The sequence below is a fragment of the Pocillopora verrucosa genome, chromosome 11 (assembly GCF_036669915.1).
Source record: "Pocillopora verrucosa isolate sample1 chromosome 11, ASM3666991v2, whole genome shotgun sequence".
NCBI classification, from domain to species: Eukaryota; Metazoa; Cnidaria; class Anthozoa; order Scleractinia; family Pocilloporidae; genus Pocillopora; species Pocillopora verrucosa.
In genome coordinates this window covers 8,741,072-8,753,689 of record NC_089322.1, presented here as the reverse complement: position 1 = coordinate 8,753,689, position 12,618 = coordinate 8,741,072, and the positions used below count along the sequence as shown (strand labels likewise).

General features: G+C 36.7%; 1 pseudogene; it reads right to left on the bottom strand.

The window, feature by feature from the left end:
- Positions 1–2,160: 2,160 nt before the first annotated feature.
- Positions 2,161–11,681, bottom strand: LOC131798940 (histamine H2 receptor-like; annotated as a pseudogene).
- Positions 11,682–12,618: the final 937 nt, after the last annotated feature.

Here is a 12,618-nt window from a genome sequence, read left to right as displayed (position 1 = left end):
AGTGTTGAGTTGCGAGACTCATCGCTACTTAGCGCTTGAATTAAAAAAATAAATAAATTAAAAAAACCTCGTTAATCATCTAGACAAGTGCATTCTTCACTGTACAAGCCTGCATGTATATAGCTTAAACTTAAAAAATAAACTTTGTAACGCAGCACTTTCACAGGATGTAAGGCAACCGCGAGTTGCCTTACCAACCAACTGCTGCAAGTTTCAGTTCGTGTAATTTATGGTATTTGACAAAATTTCAAGTGATTATTACACCAAATTGCATGTGAAATCATATTGTTACATGATAATAATGTACATAAAAAGAGCCTGAAATGATCGGACATAGTACAATTAGGCAGATGGCGTGATAGCTCAGCCCCGTGTTTTGTTCTCTAATAAGGGCCACTTTTTTAACCGAAAAATCGACTAAAATATCGATATGGGCATAATTTCTCTCTTTATTCTCCTTTCCTAGTTCTCCACTCTTCGTCACTTAAAAACTGTTCCCCGTTCCTTGTCTCCTTTCCTCTTTTGCCTGTTGCCTGTTCCTTGGTCCTTATTTCCTGTTCTTTGTTCCTTGTACCCTGTTTGCCATTCCCTGTTCCCTGTTTACTGTTTCCTGTTGTTCGATTCATGTTCCCTGTCTCCTGTTCCCTGTTCCCTGTTCACTGTTCTCTCTCCTCTGTTCCCCATTCCCTGTTCCATTCCCCGTTCCCTATTCCCCGTTCCCTGTTCTCTGTTCCCCGTTCCCCGTTCCCTGTTCCTCCATTTTATCCCATTCCCACGCTCGACATTCGTATTCCTTCACGCGAGAAAATGGAGGCTGTTTCATATTTATTCGTCGACTTTTATTTATGTCAGTTTATTTCTAAAGCAAATTGCCCATTTTCTATTTTTTTATGTCATACATATATCAGTGTTAATTATCTTTAAATTATGCATTTATGCTGAGAGTATCAATCTTAATCATAAAAACTACAGTTTCCTCGATTATGATTGTTTTCAAAAACTCACTTTTTCCATTAATTTACTTGCCAAGTTGTTATCAGACAGTTTGTTCTGGGACAATTCAATAAGCCAATTACATCCAAAGTTGTAGTATAAATCAACCGATTATAATCTCGGTTTCAATCACCATAGAAACACTAATTCCTTTGTCAGTCTTTAATGAAAATTTTCTCTTTCCTCATAAAACTTGGCTATACTTCTCTTCTCGCAAATTGTAATTTTTTATAATTAATTGGTTATGAAACTTCGTGGAGTCCTATTCGGTCTGTAATCATATTCTTGGTAACAAAGTATGATTGCAGACCGAGATGGACTCCACTCAGTCCTAGTACCATTACTAATTAAGATAAATAAATAACTTAGCTTATCACATCCCTTTTTCTGGTGTTGTGTATATTCAAATTGATAAAGAGCGGTCACTTGGCTCATCTACAAATACTTTAGCTGTTAACCCTTTGAACTCTAAGATTGACTTACATCTAATTTCTCCTTACAGTATCACCCCTGAATAAAACAAAAAGGTCACGAGAATAAAGGAAATGATCATCAACTTAAGAACCCTTGACTGTTTAACAAATTCTCCTTGTCAAATCCATTGGAAATATATCGAGAACATTATGGAAGAAATGCAATTTAACTTTAGGATATTTATATAATATCATAATGTTGAATTGCACAATCTGATTAAAACTGCAATCACAGTGTCTAACGTGCTTATATTTATTTCTTTGACAAAAACGGAATCCAGCGAACCTATACAAAACGTGAGGCGAATCAAGGCAACGTGATAGAAACGATTAAAGCGAAACAAAGTGGTAAAGAACGGCGTTGACATAATCACGCACAAAAAAAAGCGTGAACTCATATTAAACAGACGCAAACTAAACCTTAACTGACGCAGAACTAGATCTAAAGTAATGGAGATAATCAAACCAACCCAAATTAACCAAATGCAAAATGAAACCCTACACATGAAACGTACAAAGGAATCAAGTTTAATAATAAATGATCCTTAACGTAATCTGATTAATTAAATTTTCCTCCTTTTTTCCTTTCCTTTTTTTTATTTGATGTAGAGATTGGAGAGTTTAGAGAACTTTCTATTAAAAACTACCTTCACAGAACCTTTTTGAAAGTTTATTTTTCCCACACTATTTAAATTCAAATTTGTGGGTTAATCTCAGGGAGGGGAATAATCTGAACCTGTCTGTCTGTCTGAGGTCGTTGGCGACATAACATCTTTAGAGCTCGCCTAAAACCTGGCATTCTCATAGTATACAATATCGGATTTAAGAAAGAGTTTGCGTAAAGCAAGAAGGATGAAACACAGTACAAACGGAAAAGCACTATTTCAGACAATGAACTTAAAATGTTTGTGGGAAAATACAGAAAAAAAGTTATAATATAAGGCAGCCAAAATAGGAGAGAGAGAGAGATGTCACGGTGAACACCGTCAAGGTTAGTTTCCTTTCCCTATTTGCCGCGCCGTGGTGTCGAGGCTGATTTCCAAAGCGAAACTTGACAACAATAAAGACGTAAGAAACACAAATGACCAAAAGACAAATTGACATGAATAAACTCCAAGTAAAGATATAATAGTCCCATTCACTTGTATAGTAAATCGTCATTACTAACGCACATGAAAAGAGTAATGCTGTCAACCAGATGGCGATTATAAGAGCCCAGTAGACTGACTTTTTGATCGTACGATGTCTGAAAGGCCAAAAAGTTGCATTCAAGCGTTCTAGAGAAATAACAGTCATATTTGTTAAAGAACAAGCGAGAAACCAGAAGAATAAGACCACTGGTATCTTATGCCAATGCTTTGAATTGTACCTCCAGAAGTTGCACATCACCCCAACATCATAGAAGAGCTGGCCTGGAGAAATTACCCCGGATAACATGTCTGCAACTGCCAAGCTTATCACCAAGTATATGGATCGTTTACGAAGATTACGATCTCTACAAAATGCAATCACTGTCAAAGAATTCAGAGCTATTATGGTGACAGATTCAGTCAGGCCCACAACCATCCAGGTTATACACTCCGGTGAAGAAGCCATCCGAGAAGTCTTTTCCTGTTCCAAATTGAGAAATATTAAGGTATTTTCGACAATGATTTGACAACAGCGTACTGCGAAAGAGACTAGACTGAAGTAACCTCTACACTTTATTTTGGTATTCCTTGAGGCAACAAAGTTTACCCATGGTCTTACATCCCTCCTTCGGTATATTTCGTAAATGTTAGCTACGTCCTTTTAAAATACCCCTCTCAGATATGAAGACGTCCTTTGTTTCCTTACAGGTCGTGCAGGGCAACTAGTTCCTGTAGCTGCTAAGGAAAGCCATCAAACTCCTTTAGACTGTTTCAAAGAGATTTTGAACACCTTTTACGAGTCACGAATCAGTGAATATTGAGCTCGTAACTTTCCGTTCGTAAAGGCTCATTATTGCAAAAGAAAACTAACATTCTGCCCCCAAAGTTTGCCTATTCCTCACTCAAACTGAAATAATTATTCCTCCGTAAAAAAAATGTAGTTGATAGGTCTTAATTAATTTTTATACTATTTTATCTGGTTTTTCAATTCCCGCTCAAAACGGGAAAACGCCTTTCCATGCTTTTGTTTATTTTGTCGTGTCGCACGGAATTGACCGCTTATTACAGAAATAGAACTTTTTCGAATTCACAGGTTACTTAACACTCTTTCTCAGAGAGATGCCAGACATGTCATATAGCCTGTTACCCTTCGACGACGCACTGCAATATATTTCAGACAAACAAGATACGCGTGAACCAATCAGATATGTCTTGGATCATTTAGATGAATGACAGCCCATTTGGTACGGTTCCCAGAGAAAGACTTATGTGAATTAAAATTTTCGCCCATTGCTCACGTTTTTTTTGTAATGTTACAACACTTTTCTCATCTTTAGCCTTATCGCCGACGCAATTTACGACTTTTTTCTTGGATGGTGGATCCTATGTTTTTCGTTCGTTAATAAAGTCAACTTTACTTGCCGGTAAAGACCTATGGTCACTTGTAGATTCAGAATTTCTCTTCTCTTGTTCAACTCGACGTCTCAAGAGAGAGCGCAGCGAGCTTAGCGCGAACTCGTGAGACATCGAGCTGAAAATTATGGGCTTCCTCCAAGTCTCGGTCGTCGTTATTTTCATATTTGAACGTTCTAAGTACTGGTGCGTTTCTTTTACTTGTGCGTTTTGTTTCTTTTTTGTTCTCCTTTCTAAATTTTTTTTGGCAAGATGTATTGGAACTATTCTTCTGTCATTTTCCCTTCTCTTTTTCAGCAATTGAGAGGTAATCAAAAAACTAAAATAGAAAGAAAAATTAGGCTGTACACTCTTACTTTCCAGCAGATGCGCATCTCCAAGGCGATTGTGGGCGTCGTAAAATGTTTTCTTAAAATTTCTTTAAAAGGTTAATGAAAAGAAAAGCATTCAAAACGTACTTTTTACGGAACGATTATCATTTATCGCCTTAAGTCGCGCGAGTTTCGAAAACTGATATGCTTTATCTGAAACTCTTTTCAATTCAAGATATCTGCTGCACTCGCCAATTTACTCTGTTTGTTCAGTAGTTTTTCTTTTCTATTTCTGATGTATTCCTGCCACGAAAGACGTTTTTTTTTTTTTTTATTACTATTTCAAATGTTAAAAGTCTTGAATTGAACAAAAAAAAAATAAGGTGGAAAAAGAATAAGGAATCCATGAATGCTCTCCGACTGAGCCTTGTTATTACCGAAGTCTCGTAATACATTTTCATCGGAGCACGTCGGAGTATAAAAAAATAAAAATAAAATGAAAAAAATGAAAAAATAAAAAAAATAAAAAAAAGATGTATTCTAAAAGAAAATTAGATAAGCTAATGACAAGTACAGCATATCAAACGGATTTGACACAAAACGGCTATCATTTTTTGCCTTCAGTCGTTGTATTATACAAACAAGTGTCGAATATCTGAACCTATTTCTCTTTGACACACATTTTCCTTCGATCGCCCAAAGATATTAGCTGTAGCTGCCGATTCAGTCCGCTTTTTCAAGTAGTTTTCTTTCTTATTTTTTTATATACTCATGCCAGAAGACTTTGATCTGCGTATAAAAAAATGGATTTCTTTCAATCTTGAGTGAGGTTTTTTAGTTATTTTCATAATTCACACAGCCTCAGATGAATCGACCCAATTCAGGTGTGTTGAACAACCCTTCCTTATCATGTAGAAACTCACCTTACCGTCACTTCCCCTTAGAATTTAGCGTGAACTACGTTTAAATTTAGAAACATTGAAATAATTTGAGAGCAATTTGCTAAGAAAATAATCGTCTTCGAAATTCTGGAATCCACTTCTCTCATTTACTTTAGGAGACATAGCAAACTTTGCAATCACTTAAGAAACACAAAATAGGAACAAGAACAAACAAAGGACTGAAGGTGATCGAGGACACCACGTGACTTGACTAAAGTGACCGAACCGAATCTTTCCAAAGAGCCAATTTGTGCCGATGAACTTTGTTAAGAAAATAATATTCAAAGCCTACCTTATCTCAATTAACTTTCTTAAAAGCATCCTCAGTTTCTTTATAATCTACCGGCGATAAAACTCAGAATCGAACATGACGTTTGCATGGCAAAATTGGCATTTTGTAAGCTGTGTGCAACTGTTCAATAAGGAAAAAGTCGATCGATATCTGAATACATATAAGTTATTTTCTGGCTGGGAGGCCCGTATGGTGTGACCGAGGTCTTGAAAATGCTGCCCGTAGGTCGAAGGCAGCATTTTCAAGGCCGAAGTCACAGCTTTTCACCATACGGACCGACCCTTAGCCGGTAAATGACATATTTTATTGTTTTTTTTAGAGGGCAAGGTAACGAATCTTGCAATCTGATTGGTTCTTTACCCGGTCAGTATTTTCCTATCTCTGCCCACGGGCCACGGTAACGCTGTCGTGAGTCGCCGAGTACATCCCAACTTTCGTTGTCATTTTTCATAAATGTACCTCGTTTTCCGGCTGGGCAGTATTTTAAAGCAAACACGTCGGTCATTACCTCAAGCCGATAAATAACTTATGAATCCTCTCTTTTCTCTCTATCAAATCACTTTGGTTGACAGAAAAATATTGGTTTCAGAATGAATTTGTATAAACAATAGTGTCATTACGTTGGTTGACAAGCGGCCTAAAAACCGTCTGCAATTAATTTTAATCGTTCACAAAAAGTACCCAGAAAGTTGAAAAGAGCCCTGGAAAAGGCAGTCTATAAGATTCACGCCCAAAGGCCGGTAGAAGAACAGCTGTTGAATAGTCAATTCGCGTATAGAGAAGGAGGGAGCTGCACAGATGCTCTGCTACTTATACAGAATAAGATCTGCAAGTTTCTTGATGATCCCAAGTGCAAGGCAGTGCGGATGTTCGCGATGGATTTCAGTAAGGCCTTTGACTCTGTGAGCCATCAACTCCTTGCTGAGAAACTTAAGAGTCTACCACTTAACCCGTATATCATAAACTGGTGGTTAGGTTTTTTGCGAGATAGAAAACAAAGAGTTATTTTCGGGAATCATGTCTGTAATTGGAAAACAGTTAACAAGGGCACAACCCAGGGTAGTGTTTCAGGACCTTATTTGTTCAATATATTTCTTAACGATCTGGAAATTAAATTAGGGAACGAGACACTTGGTTTCAAATACGCTGATGACTGTACGATTATTGCTCCGGTATATTATTATAAAGATCACTCTGTAGACTTAATAAATCAGTTTTTACAGTGGGCAAGCCAAAATAGAATGAATTCAAATTCTACTAAATGTAAAGAGCTTATTATGTATAAAAAAGGTCACACTGCTGAGGCCTACAAAAGTATTTTTGGCATACCTCAGACTAGTACAATAACCATTCTTGGTCTCACGTTTCAGCCGAACTGCAAATTCAGTACTCACCTAAAAGAAAAGTTAGGTAAAGCTAATAAATGTTTATACGTTATCAGATGCCTCCGCAAAGAAGGATGTAGCCAAGCAGAAGTAGATGTTTTATTTAATTCCATTGTCCTACCTAATATTACTTATGCTCTATCTGTGCATGGGGCCTCTGAGTCAGAGCTAACTATAGCCCAGCAGTTTTTAGATCGTTGTTTTAAACGTAGTTACATATCTAAGAAATTAGTGATAGGTGACTTACTTAAAACGCAAGATCACAAAATTTGTCGCAAGGTTTCAACTATCCTGAGCCATCCTCTTAGAGCCTACTTCCCTGAGACCAAGATCACGAGGTATAATTTGAGAAATAAATCCCCTGTCATGCCCGCTATTCGCACAAACCGTTTTAAGAATACATTTTTTAATAGAATTGTTTTTAAGTACAATGTAGCTTTGTAAAAGTGTACTTCCTGTATTAGACTTTTGTATTTGTTTCCACGTATATACTTATCTTATTTAGATACACCTAAGCTTATTTACATCCTTTTTTTAATGTAACATAAGATATGTAATTTTATCTTTTGAACAATAAAGACACAAAGACACAAAGACGTGAGGTGTTTGGTTACAGTTAAACTGAACGATGGAACTTTCATTCATTCAACATCTGAATATTCTCGAGCAATTTGTTCATAATGAAAGAGCGAGCGAAGTTTTAATTTAAGTTCTACAACAAATATACGCTCCTGGTGAGTCTTTCCAATTCCGTTCAATTTGGACATTTGTACCTTAAATTGCACAACAGAAATTGAAGGAATTTTTTGAGAAAAGGCCGCATTACATTCCCTTGTGTCTCGTTGGAGTGTGCCGTTCGAATTTAGTTTTTGTGAAGGAAAGATCAGAGTTAGACACGCCATTATAGCAAACAAACAAGCAATCTCTCACAACTTCAAAATAAAAAAATTGAATTTACTCACAATTACTTTCCTGGCCGTTTACTTGATGAACAGAGGTAAATCTTCGTACATGAATGAATGGTCGATGAGAGTGAATAATACTTTCCGTTAGATCATTAACTGATTTTGAAGAAAACATTGTCGTGACAGTCCTTGCCAAACTAGTTCTGTTTGTTTTCAAACGTTCCTACGCTTTTTTTTTCTTGCGCGCTCTCTCATTGACAGGTGTAAGATTGTGACAGATACTTGTAAAAATAATGTTTCAAAGTTTGTTTGGAAGCCTTTTAAATCACCTTTATCGTTACGGAAATGAAAATGTTTCGCTGAGGCATCTCTCTTAAATTTGCATCACCTCTATTTTAACTACCATTTACTCACTCAAAAATTGTTCAGTTTATGGAAGATCTTGCCGTATTTACGGCCATAAATCATTCGGGTTCTTTCGGAAAGAATTTCGTCAAGTTTAAAAACAATAAATATGTTATTTACCGGCTAAGGGTCGGTCCGTATGGTGAAAAACTGTGACCTCGGTCTTGAAAATGCTGCCCTCGGCCTACGGCCTCCTCGGTCACAGTTTTTCACCATACGGACCTCCCAGCCGGCAAATAACATATATTTATTTATTTATTTATTTTTTTTACACTTAACGAAATCCATTCCGAAAGAACACGAATGATTTTGGGCTGTAAATACAGCAAGATCTTCCTTAACCTGAACAGTTTTTGAATGAGTAAATGGTAGTTAAAATACAGGTGACGCAAATTAGAGAGAACATTTTCATTTGCTTAATAATAAAGGTAATTTAAAAGGCTTCCAAATAAAACTTTGAAACATTATCAGACAAGTATCTGTCACAATCTGACACCTGTCAATTAGAGAGCGCGCAAGAAAAGAAAAGAAAAAAGCGCAAGTACATTTTTGAAAAACAACGAAACTAGTTTTCCTCCGCAAAAACTGAATTCGGATGATACACTCCAACGGGACACAAGGGGATTTAAAGCAGCCTTTTCTCGTTGAATTCCTTAAGTTTCTGTTTTACAATTTACGGTACAAATGTCCAAATTGAACGGACTTGAAAAAACTTACCGAGAGCGTATATTTGTTGCAGAACTGAAATTAAAACTTCGCTCGCCTTTTCACTACGAACAAATTGTTTGAGAAAATTCAGATATTGAATGAATGAAGGTTCCATCGACTAGTTCAACTGTAGCCAAATATCTCACGTTTTAACTCTCTAGGTACTTTTTGTGAACGATTAAAATTAATTGCAGACGGTTTTTAGGCCGCCTGTCAACCAACGTAATGACACTATTGCTTATACAAAAAGTCATCATTCTGAAACGAACATTTTTCAGTCAAGCAAAGTGACTTGAGAGAGAGAAATGAGAGGATTCATAAGTTATTTATCAGCTTGAGGTAGTGACCGACGTCTTTGCTCAAAAATACTGCCCAGCCGGTAAAGCGAAATATATTTATGAAAATATCAACGAATGAAGGGATGTACTCGGCGACTCACGAAAAAGTTACCGTTGCCCGTGGGCAGAATAGGAAAATACTGACCGGGTAAAAAACCAATCAGATTGTAAGATTCGTTACCGTGCCATCTGAAAAAAAAAGAAAAAAAAAATCTTTCTTCACAAGTATGAAACCGACGGGTTTTTATTCTTTGTTTTTTACTATATAATATATGGGGTGGCCCACAATTGTCACGGCAAAAGAAAAAAAAACATCACGGCAAAAGGAATAACGTCAAGGAAAAACACAAGAGTGTATCCCATTTTTTTTTGTGCAGTTGAAATGATAAATAAATATGATTTTTATTAGTAAATAGTTTGATATTTAGCTATTCATATTATAACTCGAAGCCCAAACTAGTACTTGTTTTAATTCACATTATATCAAAGTTCGGATATCACGCGTGGTGTCATTAGGTGTAAGAGCGTGCTCTATGAGAGTTTATATGATAAGCTCAGTTATGCACGCATTCTGATTGGTTCTCACTTATGATCTATTGGAGGATAGACGTATAGATGACGTCATCATTAAAACTCTTTTTTTTCCGTATATTTTAATTCTTTATTATATAAAAGAAATAGATTCCAAGTTGCCGTGTGTCTGTTCAGTAGTGGATAACAGAGGACGTCAAAATGTAGTAAGAACAAAAAAAGTGGCAAGTTACATAACCCTCCAACATCAAAGAAGAGCTCCAGTGTAGAATATCATCGTGTTTCATTTTTCAATTCCTGCTCGGAAAACGTCTTTCCATGCTTTTGGTCATTTTGTCGTGTCGCATGGAATCGAGCGCTTATTACAGAAATATATCTTTTTCGAATTCACAGGCTACTTTCCACTCTTTCTCAGAAAGATGCGAGACATGCCACATAGCCTTTTACCCTTCAACAACGCACCGCAATACATTTCATACAAACATGACATGCATGAACCAATCAGATATGTCTTAGATCATTTAGATGAATGACAGCTCATTTGGTATGGTTCAAAGGTTCCCAGAGAGAGAATTATGTGAATTGAAATTTACGCCCATTACTTGTTTTTGTAATGATTCATCGCTTTCTCTCATCTGTAGCCTTATCGACGATGCAATTTACGACTTTTTTCTTAAATGGTGGATCCTATTTTTTTCAGTCGTTAACAAAGTCGACTTTACTTGCCGTAAAGACCTACTGTGTTTAGATGATAAACAAAATAATAATGGTCGCCGGTAGATTCAGAATTTCTCTTCTCCTGTTCAACTCGACGTCTTACAAGTAAGCACAGCGAGCTCAGCGCGAACTCTTGAGACATCGAGCCGAACAGTCGAAGAGAAATCCTGTGTCTGTGCCCGCTATGTATTAGTCACTATTTCTCTTGAATACACCAGTGAAGACTGACAATTTATTCAGATGGGATGTATAATTGTTAACTACCGTTGGAAATAAAACACCAACACTTCAAAGATGTTCCTTTGTCTTTTTGTTTCTATTTCGCTTGTTTTGTTATCATTACTGTAGCTATTTTGTAATCATGACTGGTTCCATAGTGATCGATATCATCATAATCATGAATATTATTCTTGTAATCACGTTTCTATCATAGTTCAGAATTGGTCCGCAGAAAAGTTCGAATAATTTGTCTTTCCACTTCACCAGGATCTTCACGCCAGATATCAGCGCCTCTTTTTCATTTACTGATTAGTTTTCTCGAGCTACTCTTACGCATTTTTTGTGCTCTCCAAACTTTCCGCGTGCATCCATAACTCGATATACGCACGCTAACCATGAACAAAAATTCTTAAGCACAGCATATCAAACGGATTTGACACAAAACGGTTCTCATTAATTGCCTTCAGTCGTGGTATCATACAAACAGGTTTGGAATATCTGAACCTACTTCTCTTTGTCACACATTTTACTTCGATCGCCTGAAGATATCAGCTGTAGCAGCCAATTCACTCCGCTTCTTTAAGTAGTTTTCCTTTTTATTTGTGATATGTTCATGCCACAGAAGGCTTTGATCTGCGCATAAAAAAATTGGATTTTCCTTCGATGTTGAGTGAAGTTTTAAGTTATTTTCATAATTCACACAGCCTCAGATGAATCGACCCAATTAATTGGACAACCCGTCCTTATCAGAAACTCACCTTACCGTCACTTCCCCTTAAAATTTAGGGTGAACTCCGTTTTAATTTAGAAACATTGAAATAATTTAAGAGCAAGTTGTTAAGAAAATAGTCTTCAAAGCCTACCTTATCTCCAGTAACTTTCTTAAAAGCCTCCTCAGGTTCTTTATAATCTTCCGCCGATGAAACTCAAAAGTGTGCAGGGTGTTTGCATCGAAAAATTGGCACTTTATGAGCTGTGCACAGCTGTTTAATAATGAAAAAGTCGATCGCGAGCTGAATAATAATAAAGAATTAGGAATTCTCTCTCTAACATACCCTTCGATCGATTAGGCAATAGCGTCGTTTAAAATGTGTCGAACCCATTCAGTTAGGTGACAGGTAACACTTTGCACGGCATATAAAATTCTGGAATCCACTTCTCTCATTTACTTTAGGAGACATAACAAACTTTGCAATTAATTAAGAAACACAAAATAGAAACGAGAACAAACAAAGGACTGAAGGCGATTGAGGACCCTACGTGACTTGACTGAAGTGAACCGAATCTCCCACCATTCCGAAGACCCGATTTGTGCCGATGTAGTTTTGTTTAGAAAATAATCTTCAAAGCTTACTTCATTGTTTTCTTGGGGCTAAATTAAGACGTAGCAGCTTCAGGCGTGTTCGCAACAAATTAACAATAACATTCAATTGTCTTGCACTGCATACAAAATTCTGGAATCCTCTTCTCTTATTTACTTTAGGAGGCATAACAAACTTTGCGATTAACTAAGAAACACCCACAGGACGAAATCCCACGTTTCCGCATTTCTTAAATGTGACGGAAACAGAGCTTCATGTTTCCGCTACATTTACGTCTTTTGGAAACGTGTTATAACAAGTCTTGGCGATTCTATCAAGTTTCTATTGTATTTCCGGAACGGAAATGTCAAGTAATGTTTCCGTCATATTTAAGTCAGGACGTTTCCGCTGTTGTTCGTTTCTGTTATAGTTCTGCAACGGATTTTAATATCCTTGTTAAATCTTTGCAATGAAAACAAACCGATCATGGTTTTGTGCATGGTTTTTACTATTTGGACGAAATTTAAACGTTAGGAGATTGCACTTATTTATCAAT